The sequence below is a fragment of the Pinus tabuliformis genome, chromosome 1_2, assembly GCF_031772625.1.
Source record: "Pinus tabuliformis cultivar Carrire ecotype Pingquan chromosome 1_2, CPIR1, whole genome shotgun sequence".
Lineage (NCBI taxonomy): Eukaryota > Viridiplantae > Streptophyta > Pinopsida > Pinales > Pinaceae > Pinus > Pinus tabuliformis.
Genome location: NC_142298.1, coordinates 386,837,532 through 386,857,669, shown reverse-complemented (window position 1 = coordinate 386,857,669; position 20,138 = coordinate 386,837,532). Strand labels below are relative to the sequence as shown.

Below are 20,138 nucleotides of genomic sequence, written 5' to 3'. Positions count from 1 at the left end.
TTGCGATTGTGATTGAGATGGCTAACTCTTCTATGAAACAAATAAAAATGAGGCTGGTAAAATCTAAATTAGCAAGCATCCATTGGGCTCATGGAGTCATATATCATTTAGCATCAACAGTGATTTGGTTTTACGATGAAATCAAGGCATTCGAACTTCAATAGACATAAGGTTCAACAGACACAACAAGGACAGCATGTGAGTACATGAAATAAGTTAGAAGACAACATGTGATTTCCAAGTAATCAAGTACTCATCAAACTATAAATAACAATAAAATACAACAAGAGGAATGCATATACTGAAGTCACTATGATTCTTCAGTAGCAAAACACCATCACTGTATTACTAAAGGAACAGAGTTTTTACATAAGCTTCACAACAGGCTTTTTACATAAACTTCCAACCCTTATTACATTTTCCATCCTTCTATATATAGAGTTCCTCCTTCTACATTAAAGGAACTCGAGAACTACTTCTAATGACACCTATTTAGCTTTTAACTGCCTATTAAATATAACAAACTTCCACTAGACCTTCTAGATATCTAAATCAAATAGGACTCTAATTCCATAACAACCTTGGTCTACAATCATCCTCGTTCTCTGACATCTGGTTCCCTTCTGGTGGTGGCTGTGATGGATCTTCAAGGCTCCATGTTGTTCTTCAATGTCACATGTTTTCCAATGCCCTGAAACATAGGAAACTACCCCTTGTGTACCGGTCTTTAGTTTGCCTCAGGATGTTCGGATCCAATGAAGTACATCCTTTATCCTTTAATTACCCAAATGGAGCTGACTACCACGTCCTTGATGTGCTGTCCACCGTTTTTATGCGTGGAAGCCAAAATTCTTGCAAACTGTTCCAGATATCCTGAAGTGTAGTCAATATGCTCACTTTATGACAAAAATCTAAAATTGGATTCGAATACATATTATCTCCACTTGTCTTGACCTGGTTGAATCTTAATAGCTTCAGCAGATGCCTTGCATACCTTGTAGACATTACCCTTTCAAAATTCCCGCTCATATTCAAAAACCGGTTAATTGAAATTAGATTGTGTTGCTTCAGCATTTTTGTAGCGCGCTACGAAACTGCTGAGCGTTAGTCTTCATCTTTAGCAGTTTCGTAGCGCGCTACGAAACTGCTGAGTTATGCTAAAAGCACAGCTTCAACCAAACTCTGACTGTCTTGAGCTTTCTTTTCTCAACAGCCACTCATTGAACGGATTAAAGGCCAAAGAGTTAACCTCACTCTGATGAGCTACAACTGATTGTTGAGGCTTGTTAGGTGCAGGTGTACGCATGTCCCATATGAGCAAAATGGCAATCATTTCCAACAGAGCCAAAATGGTATTCGTGCTTAAAATGCCATGAAACATTTTCAACTGCTCTCTCATGAACCTTAAATATTTGATTGGCCTCAAGCACTTTCTTTCCAAATGCAGCGTTTATATCCCACAAGCATATTTGTGCATCGTTTGAACCACTTAGTAGGTGACCTTCTTTGAGAGGACTCCGTGTCAAACCATATCCTTCATTAGAATGACCTTTCAATATCAATTCAGGATTGCAAACCCTTAGTACGAACTCCGCTAGGCCAATCCCAAGAAAGGGTTCAGGAGGCAAACAACCAAGCTTGGGAGCTATGTATATTCGGTAAGGGATATCACCTCAAGAGTCTAATGAGAAAGGGGGTAAGGGGGACTCCCTATCGGCTCCGCGGAACCCAAAAGAGTATAGGGAGTAGGTTAACTCCCTATCCTATTGGCTGAACCGCAAGAGTAGAGGAAGTAGGTGAAGGTAACTCCTCTCCTAAAGCTAAATAGAAGGGTAAAAGTATCTCCAGTAATTACTTTAAGGGTGAACCTCGTGAACCTATATCCGGTCACTTAATAGAGCCTATATCCGGTCACTAAAGAGAGAAGGTGAAGGGTTGGCTGCCTGATAATACAGAAGATAGAGGATCGTTCTGAAAGGCCATAATATATATATATATATATATATATATATAAGAATGCGTGCGATACTTGAGGAGCCTTTGATGAATGCTTGTTGTAATCAAACACATAAACATCTGAGCTCACTGTCTTCGTTGCAATGACAAATGAATTTTGTGGCATGTAGCGAGCCTTGTTAACTTCTCCTTCATGATTAATCTTTTGGGTTATTTGTACTTTGGCTTCAGTGGATTCAAAACCTCCAATGATGTTATCTTCAGAGTTTTGCAGGGGAATCTGGACCTCTGCTATCATCAAATAATTGGGCTATTCTGAAGGTATGATGGAGCCATTCAACTGTCATTTTCTGCTGAATTGTCTTTTTCATCATCAATTAACGTTGACCAGTTATTTGACTGTTTCAGTGCTGCGGCATTACCTATAACCCAAAGTCCTCTGCGAGCTCTTGACATGGTTTTGGCTCGTCTACTTTAAACTTTGTATAAATAGACTTGTTGATCCTCGCACTGCTTGACAAGTTTTTCATCACTGGAGTTATGTTTGTTAATGCATATGACAACCTGAAATTTTGTATGGCTTGATGCACAAAATGTTCTCCTTGTATCCATTCAGGATTACTGGTTGATTCTTGTTCCTGAGTTGCTATTTGTTGATTGTCATGAAAACGAAGAAACCTGTGTAGAAGTTGGTCTTGGCTTAAATGGACATTTTCATCAAGTATTTCATCACGAGAACCAAAGACACAACGATCTGGTGCAAGTGATTTCACTATCTTTTCCAAGTGGCATGTTTGAAGTATTTCTGGAGCTTCATAGGAAACATTCGAACTTGATTCATCAGCATTCACCCTGTCTCTTATATGCGCCACACAAGAAGCTTCACCAGGTTGGCATAACTTGAGCTCAAACTCTGTTTCTTCGTGGGATAACCATGTGGATTGCTTCCAGTGTCTTTGTTGAGCCGCCCCCATTCATAACCTATTGGAGTAAGCTTATATGCAGTTAAGGAGCAGGAGCCGGGAGTGAAACTGCATGTAAGAATGATACATTTCTCTCCATCCCACTGCTTATTATTCTCCAAGATTCGAGCATGGCATGTTAAGTCCTGAGGTGATAATTGAGGAAGCTCATTGGGTTGTGTATGCATCCATCCCAAAGGCTCTAAATCATTCAAAAATTCGTGCTCCGGCAAAGCCAAAGGCAAATGAACTTGCTGATGCGTTCCCCATTGTGGAGGCATAGCTATACAGCGAATTTTCTTCACCTGTGGATTGTCGGGAGGGCTTATACCATAAATGTACCCCGAAATCTGAGTCCTAAGGTCAGCTATGCAAATGAATTTTTTCAATATGTTCTTTGGCATAATGTATGTATAGCCAGTTTCCTTGATATCATCAGAGTTAACATATATATGATTGACTCGGAGATAGAGATTTGTGGCAGATATTGCCCTTACACGCCAATCCGTTTTAGAACCAAAAGCGGCCTGCTCAAATGGACTAGTTGTGGTGACAATCAACTTATCACCGTGCACATTTGTAGTCCGACTCCTCGTGGTAACTGCAGTGAGCTGGTTTGCTTCCTTTGCCTGCTTTTCAATTTCAGCAATCTGTTGCCTTTCTCTGCGAGGATTTTTCCCATCTCCAACTATCGCCTGCCCAATCCACCACAGATGCAGGTGAAAATGACCTTGAACTCGCCAGTATGCTCCTCTGGAACCTGTGCAATCTCTAGAAGCTGAACTCGGCCTTCATAAGAGATAAGCGTACCACCTTTTACATCCTGTGAGAGTAGTTCATCAAGCTTCTCACTATTCAAAAGAGCAGGGAAAACATCTCCGTGACCAGGTGGCAAATTCATAATGGCATTCTCAATAAGATAAACCAGGTGGCACAGTTGATTCTCTTGAGACGTTGTATTCTGTTTTCCAGGCTTCATCAAAAGAACGGTTCTCCCATTTGTATAACTGAATCTTTTAATTGATGCCAGCGAGCAACTTTCCATTAAATACATGCAGATTGTAAACAGAACCCTTTGTCTCCTTCTCAGCAACAACTGCAACATGTGCCAGTACCAAGACACCTAACGACCTAAAACACAGCGGATTCTGATAAGTATGACAGCTGGGTGAGATTTGCTATGGATCAGCACAAAATCACCTAGACCGGGTTTCTGCGCTACGAAATCACCTGAAACATGTTGCGCTGCGAAAACACCTAAAACTGACTTATGCGCTACGAAATCACCTAAAGAGCTTTGTAGCACATAATAACCTTTGAACAAAACTGACACATGGAAATTGTATGAATTATGAGACCGGTGGTGAATGAGGATGCATAATGGACTCCTAAGACTCAGACTCTAAGGCAAACAAAAACTCAAACCTAGACTAGCACCGAATTTTTACCATCAAACTAATGTGAGCGGTTTTGAAATTAGAATTCTTAAGTGATAACAGAGTGTATGTTGTTGTGGTCTCCCTCTTAATGCCAGCTTCCTTACAAAAGTCATGGAACTCATTGGATTCATACTCAATCCCATTATCAGTCCTTAAGACCTTGATCCTCTTCTCAGTTTGATTCTTGATCAAGGCTTTGAAGTGATGGAACCTGGAGAACACTTCATCCTTCTTCAAGAAGTATATCCAAGTCTTGCGAGAATAATCATTTGTAAAAGTGAGGTAATATAAATATCCTCCCAAGAAGTTCACAGGCATCATACCAGATATGTCAGAATGAATCAACTGTAATATACCGTAGGTATTGCTATGGCTTGAGGGGAATGGTCCCCTTTTGAGATTTCCTTTGACACATCCTGGACATACACCTTCTTGCTCTACTTTAAACTTGGGCATCCCTATCACCATTTGTCTCACATCTGGTAGAGATTTATAATGAAGGTGGGAAAACCTCTGGTGCCATAGTTTGGACTGAAGAGATGTGTCACAAGACATGACACCCAATGGACTTCCTCCGACTTTATATAGAGAGTCAACCCAAAACCCAAGAATGAAAGCATATTTAAAATTCTTTTTTGTTAAAAATTGGCAACTAGGGCCAATCTCCATGTGGGTCATCTTATTTATGGCAGCTGATATTTTTCTTGGATCCCTCTCATTGAAAGGTGTAGGATTGATCTTAATATCATCTGATTCCAACAAGTATTCATGGAGATATGAATTTATTTGTATTATGGGATAATTCGTCAAGGTCAGCCAATAACCAAATTGCCCCCACTTGTGTTTAACATTTTAGTATAAATAGAGGTGCCTTGAAGGTCATTTGTACACACACTTCTTGTGATCTCTTCCTCTCCACTTGTCTTGGGTTGGTGGGAGGAGAGATCCTAAGAAGAAAATGTTGCCTTAATGGAGAAGATGCCCTAAAATGCAGTAATGAAGATGATGACCTAAAACGCAGTCATGAAGAGAATGCCCTAGTTCAACGATGTTATGGAGAAGGCATGCACTAGATCTGAAGCCATGAGAAGGAAGAGTCTTGGATGTGCCCTAGCAACAGTCAAGAGGGGCAATAAAAGTGTAATCCCTCAACGCAACCAAGAAAAGGGTCTTTTGTCTAAGGGAGTTTCAATGCTATCCAAGGAGCCCTAGAGGAAGCCCTAGCTGCAAAAATTAGGAGGATGTTTGCAGCCCTATGGATGTTGTTAAGAGGGATATGCCATGCCATCATCCACTATGCTAAAAGAATCAAGGACACAATCAAAGGAGGTCTTAACTTGTAAAATACTTTGCTACCATGAGGAAGCCCTACTGCCTAAACTGTTGATCTAAATCAAGGCAGCCCTAAATGTTGTCTTTAAAAGATGTTCTAGCTACAGTAGGAGGACAGTCCTAGCAACCATTAAGGGAGAGGTATAGCTATTGTGAAAGAAAGGTATGATCGTGGTCATAGGAGGCCTATTTTAGTAGTCAAAAGAACCTCAACAACAGCAAGAAAGAGACTGATCAGTGTGTACATTTAAGAGTTGTTTCAAGGGTCAAATTAAAGGGCTGAACTGCTTGTTGGTAGGAGGTTTGAGTGAGCTCTTGCTGGAAGGATATCAACCACTCCATAGGCTGTCATAATCATGTTCTAAGGACTGTTGTATGCCACTTGAATTCTACTGTAATAAGAAGTGAGCATAGAAATAGTTTATTCATTGTTTAGGGTTTGAAGGCTACTCTGAATTGTAAAGGAAATGATATTTCCTTGGAGATCAATTGCAGTCAAATATGGGCAGATTTTAAGGACTGTTAGGAGACTGTACCTTGGACCTGTTAAAGGAGTCTAGCTGCTCTGCTAGGATGTAAGCCATAGCAAGCATCTAAGACTGGTGAGTGCAATGGCATGATGGATGCAGCATGATGGGTGCAACTCAGTGATGGGAGCAGCACTATGATGAGAGAAGCTCAGTGATTGAGATCAATACAGTGACAAGTGCAGCATGATGATTAAGAGTAGCAAGTTATGTACAACGTGATGAGGTACAGCTTAGCAGTGGAGCAACATGGCGTAGCTTAGGAACATTGTATGATGTTGTAGCATGGTGCAACATAGTGAGGTGCAGCACATGGATGAGATGCAACACAATGATAGGTGAAGGAGTCACCTTGGAGAATCAGTTGCAGCAGCATGTCTTCAATTGATCTCATGTACAGTTGATCGATTCTCTTATCTAGAAAGTTGAAGTGTTGACTTCTGTTGTAAATGTACTATCTCTCTCTCTCTCTCTCTCTCTCTCTCTCTCTCTCTCTCTGCTGAACTATTGAAGAACATATAAGAAGAATTGATCAAGGGTTTTCCCACATTGGGGTTTGTCCTTGGCTAGCACCACATCTTGTGTCCTCTTGTCTTGGCATGTATCCTACAATTTATGTTTATGTTCTATTTGTAGTTTACTTTAATGCTGATGTGATTTCTAATTTGGAAAAGATATTGAGCTAACTATGAAAATTGAAATAAATTGATCTAAGCATAGAACATACCCAAATTTAACATGGTATCAGAGTTGAGGTGAAGACAGCTGGGAAAGGACAAAAGGATCAATGGATTCCTCATCCATCTTCAAATTCACCAAGGGTGAAGTCGAAGCAGAGAATATTATCATAATGGCGCAGCGGAAGTTTCTGATGACCTAAAGATCACTTCAATGGGAAGTCTGGATATAAGGGTGAAAATATAGACAAATGCCTTATTTTCAATAAGTTTGGCCATTATGCAAAGGAGTGTCCAAATGGCAAGAACACATCACTTGATGATGATAACAATCATTCCAAGGACATCTTCAATAATTAGAGGAATGACGAGTAATGCAGGTCATCAAGGAAATGGCCGACTCTTCAAAGAAAGCAAGGAACCCCAGGTATGAAGAATCAAATGTTGTTATCTTGTATTGGCTCCTTCAGATTCTATGGGAATCTAGCTTATTTATTATAGTGCTTTAAGGCACTTCATCAGATAGAAGGGTGCTCTCTCGAATTTGGTAAGAGATGGAAACAATTGTGGGATTATACTTGCAGTGGATGCCACCTATCCCGAAAAGGGTGTAGGAAATGTTACCCCTCAATTGAATGAGGGTAACTCGATTCATTTACAGAATCTCTTATATGTACCTGATCGCAAGAAGAACCTAGTGTCCATTTCGGCAATGCAAGTCAAACAATTTAAAAATGATTTAAATTATGTTGTGTCAACACTAATCACTATGTTCTAGCTTGAATTTTCAATCATAGCACCTGATTCGGTTCAACCATATATCTAACCTTCAACATACATTCAAACCATAACACTCCCAATAAAAATTCGGGTGTGAGCTATACCAAATGGAAATTGAATATATGCATGCTTATGTATACATGGTTCTATCCAATTGTCTAGAACCAAGCACTTATTGTACCTGTTTGCACGTGCACACACACACACATATAAGATGTGATTCCTTCAAACGTGCCATTGCCTCTCACCATAGCCAATAATAATTATGAATATCATTTATGCATGGTTGTAGGTACCCAACGCACATGCTAAAGGGACATTGGTTGTATGCATATGAGGTATAATAGAAGACACCATCAAATGTTGGTTTTCCCGTATGGGTTTCCAGGTTCAAAATCTACCTTCTATGGTGCACTTTGAGTATATTCAGGTTGGCTTCAAGATAATTTCTCAAATCCTCTATCAAAGGATCATCTATGTCAGAGAATGAAGCCTTAGGATCCCCTTTGTTTTCTATCATGAAAACCACATTGATAAAACTAACTATGTCCTTTTCCACATCATCAATGTAAGCATATGTCAAAGATGATTTATCATTTTGCTTCCAATCATTGAACATGACAATAGAGTTATGTTTAGTGCACATGATATTCTCACCAAATTCATTTGAATAGTTATCTAATTTTCTCTTTGTATTTGTCGCATGCATATGTGATTTTCTTAGAAGTCGCTTTGCGTTAATCTTCCTATTGTTAGATGGAAGGGTATTCTTATTCTCAATATATTTTCCACGCATAGGACATTGAAATTGCAACCTGTTGGTTTTTCCATATGAGTTTCCAGGTTCAAAATATACCGTATATTATGCATTTGAGTATATTCAGGTTGGGTTCAAGAGAATTTCTCAAATACTCTATCAAAGGATCATCTATGTCAGAGAATGAAGCCTTAGGATCCCCTTTGTTTTCTACCATAAAATTCACATTGACAAAACTATCTATGTCATTTTCCACATCATCACTGTAAGCATATGTCAAAGATGATTTATCATTTTGCTTCCAATCATCAAACATGATAGTAGAGTCATTTTTAGTGCACATGAAATTCTCACCATATTCATTTGAATGGTTATCTAATTTTCTCTTTGTATTTTTATCATGCATATGTGAGTTGCCTCGAAACTGCTTTGCCTTAATCTTCCTATTGTTATATGGAAGGGAATTCTTATTATAAATATATTTTCCATGCATAGGACATTGAAATTGCAACCTATACAGGGACATAAGAGATCTCTAAATACATTCCAATAGGAAATCAATCTTTTGAGCCATGCAAATTTTCAACTTCAATGTCTTCAAAATTTTATAGTCCCTTGTTACCGAGTTGGTGAATGGAGAACGTAAATATACTCCTTAAAACAACTAAAAAAATGCTTCTAGCAACTAATTGATATGAATTCATTAATGTGGAAGCACATGAGATATCCACCAGCCCGAAAAAGGCAGGTCATTGCTGTCTCAAAACCTATGCCATCTTTTTCTCCCCCCCCGCAGTGCTACAAAGGAGCTCTAGTTACCAATTCACATTGTTACTCTGCAAGCAACTTTGAGGGCATAATAGTATGAATGGCATTGTACTATACTAAATAGTTCTTCTAGATGTATTAGTATGCTACATCTAAATCAAGGTAGCCCTAAACGCTGTCCTTAAAAGATGTTCTAGCCGCAGTAGGAGGAGAGTCCTAGAAACCATTAAGGGAGAGGTATAGTTGCTAGGAAAGGAAGGTCTAATCGTAGTCATAGGATGCCTATTTCAACAGTCAAAAGAACCTCAACAACAACAAGAAAGAGATTGATCAGCATGTACATTTGAGAGTTGTTTCAGGGGTCAAATTAAAGGGATGAACTACTTGCTGGTAGGAGGTTTGAATGAGCTCTTGATGGAAGGATATCAACCACTCTATAACTATTATAATCATGTTCTAATAGATGGAAAGGTACGTGTGGAAAATATAATTTTTAAAGATGCTTTTTCTCATGGGTTCGGGGTTGGAAATTTGTATCAAGATGTAGGATGGTCCATTGGGGATCATGTCAATTGACATATCTCATCTATAACACCAAAGGTCTACTTATGGGGTCCTACCTGATGTGACTTAGATAGTGACAGGGATGCCTGAATTCAAGAAGAGCATGAAGGTACATATCTGAGATGCACCGAAGGAAAATCTTACAAGGGGATCGTTCCCCTTATGTAGCAGGACCACAGGTTTGGAACAACCCGAGGAGCTTGAGATTCATGATCGGGAATCTCATGTATACAGGTGGAAGAAAGCCCTCTATCGCTTGAAGCAAAACACCCCGAGCATAGTATGAGAGGATTGATAATTGTCTGATGAAGTTGAGATTCACTAGGTGTGGAACCGATCCAAACCATTGCTCGAAGGTTGTGGATGATAGACCTCTCATACCGACACCTCCTAAGGATGACCTATTTCTGACAGGTGTAAACCCTCTCATTTGCAGAAGTAAGAGGGAGTTGCATTCCAGATGTGGAACAGTAAATTGCAAGCTCATGACTACCTCGAGGATCTTAACTTTTAGAATTTATATGGTAGTGATGCCAGGCCAGATTTGGGAAATGCCTCTGAGTTTCATAAACTCATTCGCATTGATGTTCTTGGTGAACTTCCATTTGAACATATGTTTTGCAGTTAGCATGATGAGCTCATATATGGTTGAGCCTCACTGGATTGGTGCCAAGAATCTTCTAAGATATCTTCAAGGCAAAATCTCTCATGAATTGAGATACATTGCCAGAAATGTGAAGCTGCTTGATTATTCGAATGCTAACTAGGCAAGCAGTGTGGAGGATCGCAAGAGCACTTCTGAGTGTTGGTTCTCTTTGGATTTTGCTTTGATATCATGGATGAGCAGGAAGTAGAAGACAGTTGCTATAAGCAATGCCGACAATGAATACATAACTACAAGTATGGTCTCGTATGAAGCTGCTGTAGAGCTATAAAAAGGGTCTCTTTCACCTCTAATTACCTCCCATTAATATGTCAATCTGGGAGCATTTTGTTATTTCAAAGAGTGTCTCAGTCTGAGGTTATCATTTGTCAGAGTAATGCTAGTAGTACAGCGTTCAGAAGTACAAGAGTAAACGGATGCTTGTCTACAACTAAGCTACTTCAAAAGAGTAAATCACACACTCAGAAAACTAGGCAACTTATCAGTCAAGGGTTTGGTAGCGATAACCCATCCCTTTGGAAACTGATGGAAAGGAAATTAGAGAACAGACCACGGATCTGGGAACCAGACAGTAAATGCCGAGGCTCACTACAGCCTTAGATCGTCTCCCACACCAAAACAACAAATGCTAGTAAATGGAACGGCAGATAAGAAAATGGAACGGCAAATAAGAAATCGAACAGCAAGTCTGTAATGGAACAACAATTCTTAAATGGAACAACAGCTAAACAACTAAGTCTCACAAGCAGTAATCAAACTTAATCTACTAACTCAAATGCATTAATCGTAATCAAATAGCAATCTTTCACTCTTAAGGCAGATCAAACAACACACACTAATGGAACAGCACTGATTACTGATAAGTTATGGAACAGCGCTTGGAAACCATATACGCACACAGCACACGTAACTAGTAATCTGATCTAAGCATCAGTCCCAATTAAAAGGAATACGACTGCATTTCAAAATGGAACAGCATTGCTTCTGAATCCAACAATCGTAAAGAACACAACTTTCAAGATGAATCGTGTAACATGAATGTACAGCACAAAAAGCTCTGTAATAAGATAGTAACAGTATTCAGTTAAGACTAATAATATTCAATCAACTCTGAAAGGAACAGTAATATGATGCAGAGTCAATACAATAGTTTTGTCCGTAGAAATCTTAATGAATTAAACTTAACAGAGCATGTGATGTAAACTTATAAAGCATATCAGATTACCAAATAACGACGATAAGCAAACCACGCAGAAATCAAATCGTAATAATACAGGAGCAAGTGTCCTCCAGGGCCGGGCCCTTAGCCTCCAGGGGTACACCGCTTGAGGTTAATCCAGACGCAGAGATGAAATAATCACCAAGTTTGTATTAATGCATGAAACAAAATTACAATAAACCAGTTCTTATCGAGACTCGATGATCAAAGTTTTGATCTTAACAGAAATTACATAAAAGCATAATCATGTCGAACTCCCCCCGAGCTAACAATGCTGTCCCTTTTATATGGGTGACGATGGAGATGTCTAAGTATAAAAATAGATAAAGCAGTGATCCCTCAGGATCAAGGATCCTGAGGGATTCGTCGAACCGTTAATCCTTAATCATCTCTTTTCCCTCCTGCGTCGAGCTGGTGTCTTCACCTCCTTTTCAGGGCCGATTTGCTTTGATCTGCTTAGCCTTGTTTGCATTCGGTCTCCCATCAAAGGGACAGCGGTTACCTCGTCCTTGTCCTTTCCTTTGGAACAGCAACTCCTCGTTTTCACCCCTTCCTGCATGAGGGAATGACAATTGTCAGCGGTTAAGTCTTGCATATTAATCTCACATGTTTTGTTATAATTCTTTATCATTTTCCAAGTTCATGATGCAAAAAGGTTTACAAGTTCTACTGAAAAGCCACTGAAATGATCATAAAAAACATACCTTTTTAGTACTCCACACACCCCCCTACTTACCTTGTTTCATGCCCTCATGAAAACGTTGTAGTTGACATGCAAGGCAGTGAGAGAATAGGCTGGAGAAGGAATCTCATGCGGAGGCCTACAGCCATGATGAGTAACTAGGTAGTCAAAGAAATGGCCTGTTTGACCCTCAGGCATCTCATACAGGGCTTGGTATCCGGGTGCAGGGTGCCAAATAATTGGACTCCGGAACCTATATCCTAACCAGGATGACCTTGCTCTGTTACACTAAAAAATGTCACCATGACTATTTACAGTTAGTATGGCTCTATCAACAGTCATGCTATCCGCTTAGGCAAGTCTTATGCCTCTGCTCTCCATGTCAAACTCCAAAAAGAGAGAAAGTCTTTATAAATGTATTTATCTATGGGGACGCAGGTTCTCTCAAACTTACCTGCGGGGACGCACCCAATATTCACAAAAGCTGCGTCTTTGGACGCTCTGTATGTAAAGGGGCAGGTGCGTCCCCCTGTAAAGGTTAAAATGCGCAAGTTTCATCTTTAAAAAGTTACTTGTGGTCATTTCTAGAGCATTCTAGAAGGTTGTTCGACGTGTATTGAGCGCCTCCAGATGGTTCATGCACTCCTACCAAAGAGGAGCTTATCCCATCAATAAGGGAGCTATCCCATCCAAAGAGGGGATTATCCCATTGATGGTGGACCTGATTAACTTCCTCTTGAGCACTATAAATATAGGCATTGGGCCAGAAGGAGAAGAGGTTGGAAGCTAAACATTTCTAAGGGTAGATGCTGCAGGAATTAGGACTCCCATTTAGAAGCTTGTGAGGAGAGATTGCCATCTTTGCTTGTTCTATTTGGAAGTGGGTGAGCTTTGTCAAAGTAAAGGAGAACTCTTGAAGGACCCTGGGAGGAACTTGCACAACACCAAGGCTCAGGTTGTAATTGTTCCTTTTGTTACCTATTAATGCAAATGAGTCCATTCTTCTCAATAACTTGTTATTTATGAGTTGTTTCATGTACTCCTTGGTCTATATGTTAAATGTGTTTTATTCTATGAGATTATCAAGTGCTATTTAATCGTTTGATTGTTAGTGGATGCAGGTTTCAAAGTGAAGGAGGAGCTCATCCGGATCAGCGAAGCTGGACTGCTACAACAGCGTGGGACTACAGGTAGGATCTAAACACTTGATTTCTTATATAGTAAATGCATGTTTAGAGAAGGATTGCTCTCGTTTGTCTTGTTTGTCACTAGAGAGTCTTAGGCTCCTAGGGAGGTTGATTTGTGTCCGCACTATCGACTCTTTCCGCCTGACAAATTGGCGACTCCGCTGGGGACTCCATTGATGTGAAAGTCTTTTCCTTTGTATGAACTTTGCTCTAAGAAAATTGGTTTATTTTTCTGGTTTTTGGCTCTGTGACTTTGTCTTTGGGTGGGTTAGCTTAGGGTTAGTTTCATTTTGGTTTTTCTTGAATTTTCCAGTAGGGCGCACCCTCTGAGTATTGCACAGTGCGTCCCTGGACGCACTGTCGCTGTGTGCACAGAGCGGGCCCGCACCTGTCTTAACGGGTCGCCTGCGTCCCCTGCTAAAATTTAAGAAAATTCCATTTTTTGCATTTTTTCTCTTAGATTTTGCTTTTTCTTAGTTTTTACTACCCAGATCCATTAGTCTCTTGTCAAAGATCTTCACTTGAACTTGTTTCGATAGCATTGAGTGTTTTAGTGGATTTCATAGAAGTTTAAGCCCTAGGATTTGATTTTTGAGTAGGTCTTGTAGTGACTTTGACGGTAGAAGTTGTCAAGCCTTAGATCTCTCTGGTTTTGTCAGCCTTCTTAGAAGTCAGACCTATCATAAAGTCTACGTGTGAGAGCAACTTACCTTTGAGTTGTTTCTTTGGAAAATTTTGAAGTGCTTGTTGATTGAGTATTGAATTCCATTTTACGAAAAGAACAAAAAGATTTGAGTTTTGTTTTGACTGGTCTTTTGATTCTGCATTAGCTGGTCCTTGACTTGATTTTGGTCAAGTAAAACATCCTAGAATCATCTTTGTAGGCTTTTGCCTCGTTAGGTTTGCTTAGAGTAAATTTCTTTTTGGTTTGCTTGTGAGTCAAGTTTTCATAGATTTTATAGTTTTTGAGATTGATTTTCATTAAAATAGATTTATATGCTTTATTAGATAAGAGAAAATACAAAAACATCTCCTTTGAAAAGCTTTGTTTCAAGTAGCTTTGAAAAGTTTTGAAAGAAAAAGGGTTTTTCGTGCACGTAAGAAGTGGTCATGTTTGTATGCTTGAAAAGATAAAGAGAATTGTTTCTTTGATTGTCTTTACTAAGAAAGTTGTTTTCTATAAAATTTGCATTTCTCAACTCTCTTAGTTAGGAATTTCTTTGAAAAAGGAAAGTAGCGTAAATCATCTTAGGTGCATTTTTGTAGTGGATTGAGTCGAGTCTACACACCATTGGTTTCACTTCCGCTACCTTTTGTCTTTAAGAAAAACCATAAAATTAACGCTTAAAGTAAAATCGACGTAGTAACTTTTATTTACTAGGGCTCTGAAACACCAATTTAGATCAGGCTAGTGTCTTGGAGTAGGTGAGTAATTAACTCTCCAAGACAACAAAACCAAACAAGTAGCTTATCTTGTGATAGAATAAATCCAATTGTCTCATTTGTACTCTGGGAAAGCTCCTCTTAAAGGAGAAGCACGAGCTCGTGTCCGAACCAGTGAGGGGATCAATCCTCCCTCGTTGAGAAAGACGCCAGACACGCACGTATTACAAACGGTAAACCTCGGATTAACCATTGTCGAGGAGCCAGGGGTCACTTGTCGGTAAACCTTGGATTGTTGTCAAGGAACCGACAAGGGGATTGAGCTTGATACTCTGCCCTTGCGTGCTGTCGGAGTGTAGACTGTTCCCCCAGGTGCATTTGTTGCGGTTGGTAACCTTAGTGACCATTATCTTTAGGATTCTACCGAGGTGACGGTGGAGGGAAGATCCCACTGTACCTGGAGCAGACGTCGGCTAGACTCACTTGGATTTTCTGGGGGGTTCACTTCACTCGAGACGGTTAAAGTGGAGGAACTTGGTCCAGTCTATTCATTAAGCAGGTTGCCGGGGTAACTGTTCCACCCGCCACTTCTGTACTGAATCCGGCGATGTTGGGTTTCATCACCAACTAGCGCTTTCAGTCTGGAAGGCTACTGTTTGTGCTTGGTTTGACGCCCTAGATTCTTTAGGCGTGTGATTCAAATTTGTTTGGTTCTTTAGAGACTTTAGGTGGTTTGATTTGAAATTTTACTTTGCTTTCGTGTGTAGTAGTTAAAAGTTTTTAGCTGTGGCGGAATTACCGAGACAGTCCCGTAGACTTCGGGGCAAGTCACCTGAGATTGTTACCGGAACTGATTTGTTGAGGAAACTCCGTAGATCACGGGGTGGACCTCCCGAAGACGTCCCGGGTCATCACGAAGGTTTGAAAGTCCTTGTAACTCCCCCTAGTGGCAGTAGAGTAGGTTCACCTAAAGAAGGAGAGTCTTCATTGGTAGTCCATCCGGATTACCAAGGTTTAGAGACAGGTTACAATCCTGAAGCTGTTGCAGTTTCTGAACTGGTTGGTAGTTTTTCGTCTACCAGTGATTTAGGCGAACAACCTGAAATATATGAGCCTGTTACTCCGACTTCTAGTGTTCCTGATTCACCTAGGATTGAAAGAGTCATAACCGAAAATCTTCCTTCTAGTTTGATAGTTATTGAAGAACTTATTCCAGAAGAGGAAGTAGGCCCTGTTCTTGAAGATCAACCTACTCTTGACTTAAGAGAGCGTGAATCTATCTTTTACAGTCCACCTAGGAGTACTACTTGGTATCTTTCGTTAACTAATTATTTAGACAACTCAGGGATAAGTTTTTCTCCACCTCGTACTCCTTATCCATCCGGAGGTATTTATACTCCTGTAAATATGTCTAGTTCGTCGTCCGTGTCTACTCCATCTCCTGAAATTTTCTTGTATGGTGGTCCTTCTGTTCCTACTGGGTATCAATCACTTTCTGGTACCTTTGCGGGAGCATCTCCTCAACCCATTGATCATGGGTTATTAGCTGGAAACAATGGTAATATACCATTGGGTGTAGGAGACATTTACATGATGTCAGGTTCAGTTCCCGTTTCCCAACCTCAAGGTGGTTAATTTCCGCCTGGGGGGCAACCTCAGTTAACGCCTGGGGGGCAACCTCAAGGTACACAAATCGTGTCTGGGGGGCAACCTCAAGGTCAGTATGCGCCTATGGTACAATACATGCCTCAAGGTCAACCCCAGCCTCAATATGTACCCCAGGGTCAACCTCAGTATCAGTATTTACCTCAAGGGTATCAACCCCAAGGGTATCAACCTCAAGGGTATCAACCTCAAGGTCAAGGTCAACCCCAGTATCAGTATTTACCTCCAGGTTATCAACCTCAAGGTCAATACTCGAGTCAAGGTTATCAACCGCCTCAAGGTCAGTCATATGTTCAAGGTATGGGAACTGCACCTTTCAATTATCAATCCTATCCTCAATCCGGTTATGGATCTCAGTATCCTCAACCTGTTATGGGTCAATACCCCGGAATGATAGTGTGGAATCCTTCGCAAGGTCAACCGGTGTTGCAGCCAAGTATACAGTCGTCACCTCAAACTGGACAACCTGTAGTTTCTGGTCCACCCCAGCAACCACAACCTGTCCAGTCAAGCGTTCAAACTTCTGTAACTTCGGTAGTTACTCAGCCGCCAATCGCACCTAGTACTCCATCTCAAACGGCTGCTGCAACTACCGCAACATCTACCATGCTTACTTCTGGAGTATCGACAGCTCCGGTTTCTACTGTCTCTGCAACCACCCCTCAGACATCTGTACCGTTGTCTGGACCCACGATTCAAACCACGGTCCAGATGCCTGTAGGGCAACCTGGTTTAAGTACTGTTGTAACAACTCAACCACAGTATACGTATCAACAGAACCAGGGACAGTACCAATACGGGCCTGCTGTCCAACAACCGGTTTACCAGTATCAACCGTATCCTGGGTATACTTATCAACAACCTCAGCAACCCCAGTACGGTCCGGTTAATCCTGGTTTTCCAGGAGGATATAATATCCCGAACGCGATTCCTGTTCCAAGTTATCCTGGGTATCCTCCTCCTAGAGCTGGTCTTGTGACTCAGAGTTTTAGAGATCCTAACCGGCAATTGCCGTTCATTGCAACTTTGGATTTACCCGACTTGACGCGCCTAACGAACGATCCAATAAATTATCTTTCGTTCTGGCCGCCAATGCCCAATAAGTTGCCCAGCAATATACCCAAGTTCGAAGGTAAGTCTGGAGAGGATCCATCAAATCACGTGATGACTTACCACCTCCGGTGTGCTTCAAATTCTATCTCGGATGATTCGATCTGCTTACGTCTTTTCCAGCGTACACTCATTGGTCTCGCGGCCAAGTGGTACATTGAGTTACCACGGGCCTCTTTTTACAATTTTAGCCAGTTAGCTACCTCGTTCTTAACTCACTTTCAGTTGCCGGTCAGATACGATAACGGCACGGAGTTATTAACTTCACTAAAACAATCGACATCCACGTATATTTCTGATCACATTCATGAGTGGAGACGTCGAAGAAGGTTAGTGAAAGTTTTTATTCCGGACCAAATCTTAGCTGAATGGTTTGTCAAATCATTATTGTCGAAGATTACTGAAGATGTAGCTAAGGCCGGAGTAGTTACTGAGGAGCAAGTCATTGCTCAAGCCCAGTACCTTGACTTAGTTTATACTCAGTCGGGTACGTTACACGAGAAGATCCCAGATCTTCCAAAATCAAATCAAATCGCTGCTGCTCCTTCGGGATCTCATGCCGCTGATGGTATGATTGGTACGGTGAACACAAAGAGCAAGAAGAAATCTTCCAAGAATTCTACTACTCCTATAATCACCTTGCCCGATTCCCCGACAGGAGAGTCTTCTCCTGAACTTTCCGCCGATATTCATGCTGTAGAGTCATCTACGGCCAAATCAAAAAACGGTGGAAAGAAGAAAGGAAAGAAGAAGGCTAAAGCAGACAAGGCTCCAAAGGAGAAAACAGAAAAGTCGGAAACCAATGACGAAAAGCGCAAACCTCGATATCCTTGTCTTATTTGTGAAGAAGATCATTTTACAAGAGATTGCCCTCATCGGGCCGAGGTTGTGAAAATAGTCAAAGGTTCTCCCACTCCTGCTGTGTTGAAAGATCCTTTTCCAAAGCAGGAGAGTAAGATGATAGGTTCTTCCTCGACTGCCAGTGAAGAACCCATTTTGATGATGTCTCATGTGAGGATTGCGACTCGATCGCAAGATTATGGTAGTAAGGTTCCTGTTGATGGTAAGGAAGCAGAATCTTCTCACTCTAACCCATCAACCTCAGCTCCTGGTTCCGATCCACTACAGATCGAGAAACCTAACCCGGACTTAGTAATCAAACCGCCCGCCAAGGGTGTACTTCGAAGGTCTGCTTTCAATCCACATGCGAGAGCAGCCCAGAATTACAACATTGTTGAGGACTTAGCTGTTTCACCCTCAGCAATGTCGGCGTTAGAAGTGCTGCAATCATGCCCAGCACAACGAAAATTACTTTTGTCGGCTATCGGAGCTGTTGATGTTCAGGACCCGAACCTAATAATCTTCGATCTAGAAAATAGTACACCGCGTCTACCCCATCAAATGGCTTTCCAAATTCCAGTGATAGTCAAAAACAGGCCTATTCATCGGACTGTGATTGATGAGGGAGCTTCTACGTGTATTATGTCGATTCAATGTTGGAGATCTCTTGGTTCTCCTTCGTTGAACCAATCCCCCACCATCCTTAAGGCCTTTGATGGCCGTGGGTTCCGTCCGTTTGGTATTCTACAGGAATTGCCTATAGGGGTAGAAGGTAAAACCGTTAGTCTGGATGTGGAAGTGGTTGATGCCCCTCTAGACTACAACCTTCTTTTGGGTCGAAGTTGGTCATATGCTATGACAGCGGTCGTTTCATCGGTCTTCAGAGTAATTAAGTTTCCACATAACGGTAAGATCGTGACTATTGATCAGCTGACATACTTTTCATCCGACCCAGCCTCTTCAGAGAGTATCCAGCATGTCGGTAAGACGACAATCCCTTATAGGGACGTTGGTGTAGGTTTAGTTAAAGATTCCGGTTTACTGGGAACTTTTCCTTTCCCTCCAATCAACGCAGACCCTTCATTTGCATCAATTCATATGATTACATCAGAAAACATTATTTATGATGATCCTTGGATTGTCCCATCTGAATCTGAGATAGACTCATTCGGTGATGCTATGCCTTTGAGTCCATATGAAATTGCTTATGAAGCTGTCATGTCTTTTACCGACTCGCGTTCAACCCAAATCGACCAAATGAATGTGGTCAGTGAAGAATCACTTTTCACCTCAACCTTAGAACGGATAGCGTTTCCCGAAGTCGTGTCATCTGACGAACAACTTCGCGAAATCCTAAGTGTAGACGATCTACCATGGGAAGATCTCCATCACAGATCTTCGTTTTTACCTAAGGATGATGCATTTGAAAATGATTTTTCATCTATCTTTACCGCTGAATATGTCAAAGACGCTCAGATCCAACGAAACATTCTGATTCAGAGTTGAATTTAGGGAATATTTCTCGCACTATTCCCATTGATATTTCAGTGAAGCCCGGAATTGAGGAGAACATTCATATAGGTGCCGCATGTACAGAAGATGAAATCCAAACTTACAAGGCCCTAT

At 41.0% G+C, this 20,138-nt stretch overlaps 2 pseudogenes; both read right to left on the bottom strand.

Annotated features, from left to right (window-relative positions):
• Positions 1-1,171: 1,171 nt before the first annotated feature.
• LOC149205992 (histone-binding protein MSI1 pseudogene) lies at positions 1,172-2,412 on the bottom strand (annotated as a pseudogene).
• A 403-nt stretch (positions 2,413-2,815) lies between these two features.
• On the bottom strand, positions 2,816-3,963 carry LOC149205991 (pre-mRNA-processing-splicing factor 8A pseudogene; annotated as a pseudogene).
• Positions 3,964-20,138: the final 16,175 nt, after the last annotated feature.